Source organism: Apium graveolens, chromosome 7 (assembly GCF_009905375.1).
Source record: "Apium graveolens cultivar Ventura chromosome 7, ASM990537v1, whole genome shotgun sequence".
Classification (NCBI taxonomy): domain Eukaryota; kingdom Viridiplantae; phylum Streptophyta; class Magnoliopsida; order Apiales; family Apiaceae; genus Apium; species Apium graveolens.
In genome coordinates, this window is record NC_133653.1 from 111,931,294 (window position 1) to 111,942,460 (window position 11,167).

The window sequence follows — 11,167 nt, forward strand, 5'->3', positions numbered from 1 at the left end:
AAGCAACTATGTATTGAGTTTTCAAATATAAAAATTTTGACAGAAGATTAATAAAAGATTCTGAATTAATCCATTAACAACTACCTAAACACAGCCGTATGTTAACAGATGCCTTATGTAGAAAGAAAGGATTGGATGTAATTAAGACCATCGAGGAATTAATAAATGAATTGGAAAGAGTGGAATCTGAAGTTTATATATGAGACTACCTTTCAGCCTTAAATGATGGAAACGAACAGGAAATGTTTAAATGTTTGGAAACCAAGTTGAAAATGCGCATCGCTTACCATCTTTAAGCAAAGAGTCAAAGTGAGGAAGCGATTCAGGAAAAACAAGATATGTGGAGAGGTTGAGCTTTAAGGAAAACTGGGATGATCATTTATCATCAATGTCAGCTTTAGAATGCTACTTTACCAAGCCTTATGTGGACGCAAGTGTAGGTCCCCACTTTATTCAGATAAAACGGGAGAAAGGAATCTGTCAAATTCTACATCAATTCAGCACACCAAGGGCGTAGTGATATTGATTGAAGCAGTTTGGGATAGACAAAGCACGAAGGTGGATTTATATCGAGAGAATGTATGGGTATAGAAATAGGACTAGTAGTGTTAGTAAAAAAAATTACCTTGAAAAAGGTTGGATGGATCTGAATAGAGAGGACAAGTTGAGCCCTAAATTAGTAAAACCATTTGAGGTATCGATAAATATAGATAAAGTTGTTCATGAGTTGATATTACCGTCACAACAGTACGTACATATAATGTGTTTTGCATGTCAAGGTTAGGGCAATAAGTATCTGATTCGAATCAAGTGATTAATCAGGAGTCAATGGGCTCTGGTCCAAGTTTGTTTTGCATATAGTGATCGACCTAAATTCTTGATCGTTAAAGGCAACTCATTGAAAATGAGTGTATATCTATAATAAGTACGTTTGAAATCCTCGAGTAGAAGAGTCTACTTGATAATTAGAGTCATATATGCTTGAAAAATATCCTCACTTGTTTAGCTAAATCAGATTTTGAGGACAGAATCTTTTTAAGGAGGAAGGATATAATGATTCGCGTATCTACGTATTATTTAAAAGTGTAATTATGGGATTATTAAATAAATAAAATAAGTATAGGAGTTCTGTCAGCGGGTTATGACTTTGTTATTATGTATATGTGATTACTAGTGTATGGGATTGAATTGCGTGGTTAATTATTGAGTGGTATGATTTTGTTTCACTTTTAAAAAGTGATTTTATTGTAGATTATTTTCCATAAATATTTGGATTGTCTCTAAAATTATTTCTATGGTTTTATAATTACAATAATTATTTTTGAGATTTTATAGAATTTAGAAATAAATATTTCATCAATTATTTAACCCTGTATGATTTTCTGATTAAATTTATTTGTAAAATCTATATTTAATTCCAGAATTCTTCAAAAATTACGAAATTCATATTTATTTAAGTTTGGAATATTTCGAGAATTTTAAAATTATTTTGGAAATTTTCGGGATTAATTTCACCCGCGCGTCGATTCGTTTAATTGATAAAAGCGGGTATAAATTGCTTTTCATAAATATATTTAAAATTACAAAATTTATGTTTTCATTAACTTCGGGATATTTGTAAAATTTTAAAACTTGTTTGGAAACATTTTGGTTCATTTTTAATTGTAACTTTGTTAGATAAATTTTATATTATGCGATAAAACTCAGCTTCGGGAGGTTCAGGGACACGTGTCCGGTTTGTTAGCCACGTGTCTGTGGCTGGTTCTTTGTATCTATATCAAAGAATAAGTTAAAACCAGATATATCATCCCCTGTGCTCATATATATTAATCCATTCTCCGTTTCAACCCCAAATCTCTATTGCTCTTCTGATTAGTTTTAATATATATACATATATTCCTGTCCTTTCCTTCTTGTAACTGTTTCGGCACCCTGCTTCCTTTTGGGTAAGAATCCGGCGGCCTCCCCTTTCCCGGCCACTGTTCTGGGTTTCAGTTTTTTTGTTGTTTTGCTGGTTATGCATATATATATGCGTGTATATGTGTAGATGTTTGTGTGTTCCATTGTGGGTGTAATCGTTTCTTCGTCTGCTGGCTTTTCTGGTTGCCGCCGGCTAGCTTTCCGGCAAGGCGGCCGGATGCGCGGTGCTTTCCGCGTGGACTGTGATATTTGTTTTCTTTATTTCTATGAATTCCTGATTAGCCGAAATGAAAATTCGAGTGATTACTTCGATTTATTGAATTAACTTCTGAAAATTTCGAAGTAAATATTTCGAACTATTTCATAACATGTCGCTATTATTCAAAATAACTCATGTTTTATAATGCAAGTGCTTTAAACTATTTAACTTTGAACCCTGATTTTCTTGATCTTGAGCCATAAGCCTTATTCTTTGTAAACCATCCTTTGTTGATCCTCAGACACCAAACCACACAAATATGGTACTACACCCCAAATGTATAACTACCAAACACCAAACACTGGAACAAAATTGTTTAAAAACACAGAAACTTTTATACTCCAACCATTCCTTATAACATCAAAGAACTATACCTTAAAAAATCATTACTGGTCTAATACCTGATCCTTTACAAACTGGAAACCGTTTCTTATATATACCCTTGTGATACTCAAGAATTGCATTACGCTTTTATATCAATGGTACATCGCTGTTGATTATGATCTTGCTTATTGAATTACATTGTTTATTACACTAAATTGTTTTAGAATTGGATAGTTTTCTTTATATGGACCAGATTCGTGGTCGAATTAGGCCAATGTGTGCCTTGGATCCAGTTTATAGAGCAGAGCTGTGTGCTTCGCTCGGGGTTAGTGCGTGACTGATCACCAGCCTAACCTTGTTTTTTTTAAAATTTAAAATGAATATCCAATTCTAATGATTAGTTAAAAAGAAACTTGATTCCTCTGAATCATTTCATTTAATTATAGTTTAATCTCAGTTATCCCTATTAAGACTTGCTGAGCTAGTTAGCTCACCCTTGGGATTCTTTTATATATTTTACAGTTGAAAAGAATATGGATGATAGTGAAGTTCCTCAGTCCAAAGTGCGGGCTAAGGTTCCAATTGAGTTGGATCGAGCTAGCAGAAGCTTCATGCAGTAGAGAGATAGTCAGATTGTAAGAATGATTTTATTATCAGTTGTAAGTTAAATTAGTTGGAATTTGGTACGTTGTAATAAAGGTTAAGATTGTGGCTTGTTTTCATACTTTAACCTGTTGCGATCCGTGGTTATGTGAAACAGGGTCATTACAAATAATATTTCCTATGCAGGTTTATATATTGTGTATGTGTTGTGGACCCAAAACTTCTGACCCGGGTTTGGAGGGCGCCACACCGACCGACTCTCGGGCTTATATAATACGTCACGTTTAAAGCGGAATAACATTTCACGATATATACTTATCGTACAACATCGCTACATTATGCGAAAATTCAGCCACTACGTATCATGGCAAACATGGTATCTACGCAATGATAATAAAACAATCCTTTCACAACACAACAGTAAATGGAGTTGGGTTCGTAAACTTGCTTGGGTATCTCGAGGTGGAGGATGCTCCAGGTTCTGCTCGGAAATCTATAATCATAAACACAATTCACTCCGTTAGGTCCCGTTCTAATTTACGGCGACTCGCACTCATGTACTACTTATTATGCACCCTCTCAAATTATACTACCCTTATTATTCCTTTAATTCATTATTCACATTATGGTCGCTTCATTTTTCTAAGTATCTTAGGTTCATTCTCATTATCGTCGTCGGCTCCGCTTATGGATTCTTACGGTTTCTACTCGCGCGGTCTCGGCTCCAATATTTTTAAAAAATTAAGAAATCATTATTTCACTTGAAATTTTTATGGAAGTTAGGAAACTCAATATGTTACTCTCTGTAAAATTTCATGATTTATGAACACTTTTAAGTCAATCCTTTATATTTTCAAAGTTCGTGATTTGTAGCAGTTTTTGTCTCTTAAATCACTTTTACTAAAACGACCATAACTTTTGATCCGTAAATCGGAATCAAGCAATTCAAACGCCTAAACGATCCTTATAACATTTTCTATCATAATCAAGGGTTAGTTTTCAAGAAACTACAGTTTACAACTTCGGGAATTTCTGCAGAAACTTAAAGTTATGATTTGTTGGTTTTAACGAAGTTACGTTTACGATCGGGGTTTCGTTTACACCCTAACTCTTAACACAACCACCAACAATCATCATTTCATCATCAACACACAAAATTCTCTCAATAACATCATGTTATTGAAGCAACAACAATCAACCTTAAATATACTTAACTTAAACACCAAGATTTCGTCAATACCACTTATTGAACTAGGTTTACTACCACATAGTAAATGGATCTTAAAATGAATCTTAAATAAAGTTGGGCCAAATATTTTTAACTTTCTTGAAAGCTTGAGATGTGTTCTTGAGGATGGTGGAGGCTTGGAAGTGCTTGGTATGATTTTTGGAACCTAAAACCACCATTGAAATCAAGAAACCAAAGAGAGGTTACTATTCATACTATTCACTAGTGACTTTTTTGATTTTATTTCATCCATCAAACCTTGATAAAAAGAGATGAAAGAATTTTCTTACCTTAGTTTAATTTCTAGGAAGCTTGAGAATTAATGGGATGATTTTACCATGGCTAGAACTTGAGTTTTGATTTTTGAATTCCTTCCCCTTTTTGAAATTGCCGAATGGAAGAAGTGAAGGGGTGGGTGGGGTATTTATGCTTGCTTCTCTTGGTTGCTTCTCTTAGTTGCTTCTCTTGGTTGCTTCTAGGAAATGGGTGTGATATTTTACACTTGATTTTTATTCTCCTAGGTTGAATCCTAGGTTTATTCTTGTTGCAAATCTTGGGGACAAAATCTAAGTAGCTTGCTAGGTTACAAGCTAACTACATGGGTCAGCTTCCTTAGCACATTATTTTGCTAGCTGGCTTGATCATCCTATGGTTAGCTCACTATTTGATGAAGTAACCATGGTTACTTTCTTACCATGGTTTAGTTAGTGCGTTACGTTTATTTAATCGTTTACGCATTCGCTCGGTCGCTTAAACATTTTCGTAATACTCATTCGTAAATGGTTCATGACGTAATTCCTTTAGTATTTATTCCTTATATTTTTAATTATCATACTTGAATATAAATCCGTAGGGTTTTAATCTCGTAATTATATTGTGATCCCCGTAATCCTCGATGGGTCGTAAATACGGTCGTTTTTCAAAGTTCGTTTTCTTTGAAAACTAATAGCGTTTACATACACTCATTTGGTATGTATAATCGTAATATCAACTCTTAAACTCATTTTCTCATGTACTACATAGTGTGGGCTCAAAATTTTTTCCCGTCCGTCAGGGTTACTATTCATTAAACGTTTTACAAGGTCTCAAAATTTCGAGTTATTACATTTTTCCTCCTTAAGATTTTCTAAATCCATTTCTGGATTATGCTTCAGAAATAATCTTCTAGCAATTTCCTCATCAAGTGTCTGAATCTTGGGATCCTTGTAGTAGACAGTAGTCTGCTTTCCCTTGAGCTTCAGAGTTCGCATGAACTTTTGAGAATCTTGACTTCCACCTTGTATCAGAACATCAGGCTTTGTCATCAGATTTTGCTCATCAGAACTTGATATCAGATTTTGAGTATCAGTACTTGCTATCAAATTTTGAGTTTGAGCAGCTTCAGAACTTGTCTTCTTTTGAATAGAAGATTTGCTTGCATCAGTAATTAGTTTCCTTGAAGAAAACTTGATGCTCTGCTCTTTTCCTTTAACTTGACCTCTACCCTTGCTAGGGTTTCCCTGGTCATCAGCTTCATCATCTTTCTTCTTCAGTATTTGATCATTAGAGCATTTAGACATAACTATCTTCTCCCCCTTTTTGGCATCATCTGATAATAGGATCGAGAGAAGAAGTTCCACTGAAGATTGAATATCATTCAATTGAGCCTGTTGAGAAGTTTGATTAGCCAGGACCTCAGAGATTTGGGCTTGTTGCTTCTCTTGAGCTTTCTCAATTGCTTCTACCTTTTCAGAAATAGGTCTAGTAAACCTCTTTTTATCAAGCTTGGTCTCCATATCTAGCTTTTCATCTTTTTCAAGAAGCTTATCAACCTTTTCTTGAGTTTGTGAGTGTAGACCTTGAAGGTTCTTGGTAGATAGAGCAGTGATCTTGAGTTGTGTCTTGACATCAGAATTTATCACAAGCTCATCGGCTATAGCAAGGTGCTCTGTAACACCCCCAGATCCGGGGTCGGGGATCCAGGTCGTCACGGTCTTTCTTTCCACAATATCACTTCACTTAATTAATAATAATAACCTTATGCTGTGACCCCACACTAACACACACCACCACAACCCGTTATAGTCTCAGAGATGAAATTGAAATAAGTACAAGTCTTTGAATCCACCATTTAAAAGTTATTACAACCCAAAATGATTACTTGATAAATTTACAGTTAATTGCCATTATCTGCCACAAGTTATAATTATACATAATTTGATTCTCAAAAGTAGATGGTCTGAACTACAATAGATCTACCTCTGCAGCTATAGCAGCTACAACATCATCGGGAAGACGCGGGACGCTTCCCACGCGCTTGCGCTGGGTCTGCTGGAGTCTGGCCATCTCTCCTAACTGTTGTTGTGTGATGAAGAAATAAAGCAAGAGTGAGCCTTACAGCTCGCAAGATAATACATAGTGATAACAATAATATAAGTATCTAAATGGATACTTACTAGAATCTTTATCATGTGTAAGATAATTACTTACTAGATATAAGTAAAAACAAGGAATGAAGTTACCAATACTTCACTACACTTATATCATTTATAAAGCTACTTGAACTACCACCGTTCAAAGTATTATAAGTTTTTAAAAAAAACATCCCATAGATGAGACCACAAGTTAAGACTTGAATAGATTCAATCTTTGAAATATTATTGAATGAAATAAAGTTACGAGATACTTTATTTAGTCCCGATATATATATATCCACATATATATCTCTTAAACATTTCCTGGAACCTCTGTTATATAAAGTATGACAGAGTTTGAAGCATCCAATGAATTTTGGAAAGGAAAAGAATTTTGGCATAAACCAGATATCTTGCTGATCAGGCAAAGATACCAATAAGTAACCTTTTCTACTAGTAGATGGATGAATCCCCCACCGGTCATCACCCTGGCCACATAAGGACCTTGTGCTCGACCGCCACCCGGCCTCTTACGCGTTGATGGACTGCCACCCAGCCATTTACACTTTGATAGACCATACCCCGGCCTGTCGCTTATGCCGACTCAATTAGATGGGCTTACTTCCCGAACATTGGGCAAGTAATCAATTCATTTATCAAAACAGCAACCTTGTTGCGAATATAAAATACACCATAGAGCCGGATCCCTCAGGTTTTGAGCGAGTATTTAGATCCCCTTAAAAGGAAGATCTTAAATATAAAAATGAGTTTTGGGATCCGCTCTAACTTTTAAAAATCATTTTGAAGACTCGAAAACACTTTAAAGAGTGTTTGGAGTAAAACTGATTTAATGAAATAAATCAGTCCCGATATATTAGAAAATATCTGAATATTATTATTTAAATAATATTCCCACAAAGAATTATCTTTATAAAAATAATTGAAGTAGAAGTATTAAAACTTATACTTGAAACGAGTATTAAATAACCAAAGATACACTTATATGAAAGTATTATCTTTATTTGAATAATCGAAAATAAGTTTGATTATTGACACCTTATTCTTTAATAAAATAAAGAATATATTTCAGTAATAAGCGGAGTCATAATACCTCGAATGAATATTATAAATAATATTCATAAAATAAAGGAGTCATACATCCTCGATTGAATATCCAAGTAATATTCAATAATAATATAAAGGAGTCATAAGCCCTCGAATAATATTCGAAATAATATTCAATAATAAAATAAAGTTAAAGTTATCGAATAAACCTTATTCGATTAATAGTTTGGAAAACTATAACCATATATATATATAAATATATATATATATATCCATATCCATATATACAAAATCTACTCGGGATCCTCGACTCCCGATTTTAGAAAATATTTTCACCTTTGGGTCCCTATACTAAGGGTATATGCAAGTTACCGCTATCCTCTAGCATAGGTATTATGCAACTATAAGCATTTGAACCAACAGATATATAACTCAAGAATATGAGACAGGCATGCATATATACCATATCACATGCTACAATATAACGCAAGAATTTGCTAATAACCAATATGCATTTATCGCAAGATCATGCATATACACATATACATCACAACAACAGTTATACGGGTAGAAAACTTGCCTGAGCGACTTGGGGTGATAAAAGGCTCGGGACGAGTCTGGTAACCTATAAACAACAAGTAAGTTGGGATTAAACCAAAATCACTTGTAAATCTATACTTTAACTAACTTAGACTCTAACGCTTGTTTTGCGCTCACTGATTCGCTTAAGTCACTCGGGTACCCTCGGCTCCACCATTTTTAATAATTTAACCTTTACGAGTTTTAAAGCGATTCCTTCGCGAGTGTCTTACCAACTGCCTAACACACTTACCATAAATGTTTCATACATTAATTAACCCTTTTTGGTCTTTAACCTATGTTTCAAAGTAAGGCGAGGGGAAAAGTTTCGTTCGTAAAACGCCGTTACTTGAAACGGTCATTTCTCCTAAACCGTGCATCGGAATCGAACGAACTACATATCAAAACGAAGCTCGTAACATGAGCTATCTATACATGGCAATGGTCATAATCTAGCAGGGGGTTCTCGGGTCCTAATGTTATGCACAAAAACAGTCTAAAGAAAATCGGACGTTACGACGGCTATGTTTACGCTATTTCCAATATTTTAAACCATTCAAAACCATCCCAAATCAACCTCAAATCCAACATACAACCAACATCCATCCTTATCACATCATAACAACCCCAACCAATTCAATTTAATCATTCATACTTATGCCTAAGCTTAACTTTAATCATACTTAAGTTCTTTTAATCAAAACCACAACATTTACCATTCCATTTCACTACCATTTCAAATCCCAAACTCTAAATCACAACAACAAGCTACAATAGCACCCTACTAATCAAAATCATCTTATAATATATAGGAATCTAGGGTTTGGAGATGGTATACCTTCCTTGAAGTGGTGGGAGGAGCTAGGAAGCCTTAAGAAGCTTTGAGAAGTCTTAGGAATGCTTGGATCTTCAAGGAAAACAAGAAAAACTTCAAGTTAAAAACTTGAAAACACTATTCATAGTCTTCTTCTTTGATTAAATGAAGAAGATTGAGAAGGAATTAATGGCTTAAACTCATGATATAGCCCTAACTAAGCATGAAGATGATTAGGGAATTTACTCACCAATTTAGGAAGCTTGGATCTTTGATTTTTGAATTTTTCTTGCCTTTTGAATAGTGAAAAGCCGAGAGCAAAGATGAACAAGGCCTTGGTTTCTTTTTGATTTTGATCAAGAATGAATTTGCTTGGCTTGGTTGATTTGCTTTTGTGTTTGATTTAGTCAATTATCTTCTTGCCCTTGAATTTGTATGGTTACAAAGCCACCACACCTCCTTCCTTCCCATGTCATGCTTGTGTCATGTGGTGATGTCATCTTTCCCTCCTTGTCCCCTTTCTATTGGTTGGATGACATCATTCCCACTAATCCCTTTGATTAACTTCCTAATCGTTTGCCTAATGACCGATGATCTATTATACGGTTCGCTTAACTTTCGTTCTCGTTTATCATTTGAAGGATCATACCCGGGATCTTATTACTTAGGTTCCCTTAACCTTTCTCAATAAATTATATTCCTTTTTATGATCCTCTATTATAATCCTTTAATTTAAATCCTTTTTATCCTGTTACCTTATACTCAATTCTCTCCGTATCTAGAGGATTTCCGGGAAAAACCAAAGTGTTCAGAATTGGATTCTGACGATCTTTACATACACTTATATACTGCATAGAGTACTAATAATATCCTAGAATATCCATAACAGAACCCCTACATAGTGTGGCGTGAAAAGTTTTCTCATTCAGCTAAAACACTATTCACAAGGGTTACAAAAAGTTGAAAATTTTGGGGTTATTACAGTCTCCCCTCCTTAAAAGGATTCCGTCCCGGAATCAAACAGAAAACAAATGGGGGTACTTTTATAGCATTGTGCTCTCTAGTTCCCAAGTTGATTCTTCCACGTTATGATTCTACCATAGTACTCTGACTAGCTTGATCACTTTGTTCCGAAGCACCTGCTCCTTCTTATCCATAATCCTTACTGGCTTCTCCACGTAAGTTAGATCTGGCTGCATATCCACCTGCTCGTACTCCACTATGTGTCTGGCATCCCGATGATACCTCCTTAGCATTGACACATGGAACACATTATGAACTTGTTGCAAATTAGGGGGTAGGGCTAGCTCGTAAGCTAACTTTCCAATCCGTCTTAATATCTCAAAAGGTCCAATGTATCTTGGGCTTAGTTTTCCTTTCTTTCCGAACCACATTAATCCCTTCCAAGGGGATACTTTCAACAGTACTAAGTCCCCTACTTCATATTCCTTGTCCTTTCGGGCTAGGTCTGCATATTTCTTCTGTCTGTCTTGGGCTGCTACAAGTCGCCCTCTGATAAGATCCACTATATCTTTGGTCCTTTGGACCACTTCGGGTCCGAGCATCTTCCGCTCTCCTACTTCATCCCAGTATAAGGGAGATCGACACCTTCTTCCGTACAGGGCCTCATAAGGCGGCATTCCGATGCTAGCATGAAAGCTATTGTTATAAGAAAACTCGATCAACGGCAAGTGATCATCCCAACTTCCTTTAAGGTCTATTGCACAGACTCTCAACATATCCTCTAGTGTCTGGATGGTCCTTTCACTCTGTCCATCCGTCTGGGGATGGTACGCGGTACTCATATTTAACTTGGTCCCCGCACATTCCTGAAAGCTCCTCCAAAATCTGGAGTTGAACCTGGGGTCTCGGTCTGAGACAATGGACGCTGGGACTCCATGTCGCGTCACTATTTCCTTAAGGTAAATGTCCACCAGTCTATCGACTGTGTATCTCTCATTGATAGGAATGAAATGAGATGA